The 2293-nt window shown below is 34.8% G+C and overlaps 1 long non-coding RNA gene across 1 annotated transcript; it reads right to left on the reverse strand.

Moving 5' to 3' along the window:
* Nucleotides 1-1190: 1190 nt before the first annotated feature.
* LOC141402204 (uncharacterized) lies at nucleotides 1191-1522 on the reverse strand. The gene is made up of 2 exons (XR_012412562.1): nucleotides 1482-1522; nucleotides 1191-1413 (listed from the first exon to the last, which is right to left on the reverse strand). It is a non-coding gene; the product is annotated as an uncharacterized lncRNA (long non-coding RNA).
* Between the last annotated feature and the right edge of the window lie 771 nt (nucleotides 1523-2293).

Here is a 2293-nt window from a genome sequence, read left to right on the forward strand (position 1 = left end):
TAAGATTACAGCAACCATGCCAAGGCAGGATTTACAACTGTAAATATTTTATTAACATTTAACACTGACACTCAGACAAGACAAGAGGAAGGTATGTTTGTGTATCAACACTTGTTATCATTAGAATCCCATCCCTTTGGTGAAATATCACGCATATCCTTGATAAGCAAGAAAAGGAAAACTAAGAAACTAACCCAACAAGTGATGACAATCTCTTGTATTCTCTACCTGCTGCAGAGATTCTTAATAAATATTTACATTTACAGACTCCAGAAGAGCAACAACAACGAATCATTAACCCAAAAAAACTAAAATAAAATCCTGGGCATACCACCAGCATAAATCTACCTCTCTAATCACAATGTTTAGATTTTGTTGTTACAACATAGTCACATAAAAATCACACAACATCAGACGGACTAATCAATGCTAGACAATCTCCGAGAGGGGAGAGAGTCTGATTTTCCTGCAATTTAAGGCGACACATGTAAACAATCTTGATTTTCTGCCTTCGATTAGCAAGCAGACAGTCATTTAATAGTGGCAGACAAAGGCTCAGTCGGAGCCAGACTACTTGAAAATCTTCAATCCTGAATTGAAGTTTCAAGTGGTTACAGGATATTCTGGTGATATTGTTGTTGTTCTTGAGACTAAACTAATTTGACAATGATTGGTGGTGAAATTTGATCAATGATTTTGATAGAGGCTAGTGAAAGGTATTCTGGTATTATCCTTCTTAAGGCTTGTGCTTATCAGATCACTGGCGCGTCAACTAATGGCAGGCAAAATTGTAGCATTCCAATGCAACAAAGAGGAGACGAAAAAACGGACTCCAAGGAAATATTAAATTACAATTTGGGTAAACATTACTCGAGAATATAAAATTAAGGTGACCACGAGTAATTTGTGTAGTTGACAAATAGGGAAGGAATAATGATTTTTGAATTTAGAAATAATGTGGATACGCTTAACGCAGAAACCGGCCGTAATTATTTGGAAACAATTACATATTGTCATTCTTCTCAAACCAATAAGACCATAATTAATACCCAATTTCTCATAGAATTCCCTCAAATTCTTGTGGTCTCTTAATTAATAAGAACTAATTATTGTTTGCTCTAAAGCCAAGGAGCTCATAATTAATGTCCTAATTCCACAAATTCTTCATTGTGGTCTCTCCCTAAAAATGGTTTTGTGGTAATAGATTCTCATTTATTTGTCCACTATTTTTTATTTATTTCATTAGAAAAATTAAATTACATCTCCTCCCTACGTTTCTAAGGCTTCTATAAATCCATCAATTGCATCATGGGCCGCCTCTGATGCTTCTTCCAATAGATTCGGTGGTGCAAATGGTATAGGTTTGAAGGGTATAATAAACGCAAATATTAGAAGTAACCATGCACTGATAATCTAAGGATATGAATAAAATAACTAAATGCGCACAATAACATTGAAACGTTGGAAAGAAAAAAACTTACCCGAATTTGTGGCATAATTCTTTATAGCTGGGACTTATTTATCAAACTGTAAACAGCTTTAGAGTTATGGTGAGTATTTATTATGGAAACATTCAAAATCGTGTTGACTTTAAATTGAAATTCACAGAAATCGTGTAAACAAATAATACTAATACGGATAGAGATATCGTGAGGAAAAAGAAAAATTAATTAATTTATACATTTAAATTTTGGGATACTAGCGTTCAAGTAAACAGAAAGAAGTAGATATAATAGAAATTGAGAAGAGAAATGAAATAGAGAAATGGAGGCACGGAAGAACTTTTACATCGGAAGGTATCCTAAATAGAGGGGCCAATAATCCTCATTATACTCTCCACCATAATATGGAGGATATAATTAAATTTGTAATTCCATTTGTAACACATCGAAATATTCATCGGAGACCCTGTAAAGTATATACATTCTTGATCAGGTAAAAATTCTAAGTCGATACAATCATGTCCGTCTGTCCGCCTGTCCGTCCGTCTGTTAAAATCAAGATACAGCTCGGCATTTTTAAGATAATTTGTAATTGGGTGTAGAAGTTTCTATTACTCCTAGGATGTTTGGTATTGCAAATGGGCTATATCGGTCCACGTTTTGATGTAGCCCCCATATAACGGTACCTCCCGATTTTCGGTATTTTTAAGGTTTTAGCTTCATTATCACACGGAAATGACAGAAATTTAGTACTTTGTCTTCGTTGCGGGTATACAACTTTCCCCCAGAATTTTGTCGATATATGTACATAGGTCCACGCCTTCATATAGCCCCCATAGAACGGTACCTCC

This window comes from Musca autumnalis, unplaced genomic scaffold (genome assembly GCF_047663935.1).
Source record: "Musca autumnalis isolate F117 unplaced genomic scaffold, ASM4766393v1 scaffold_4, whole genome shotgun sequence".
NCBI classification, from domain to species: domain Eukaryota; kingdom Metazoa; phylum Arthropoda; class Insecta; order Diptera; family Muscidae; genus Musca; species Musca autumnalis.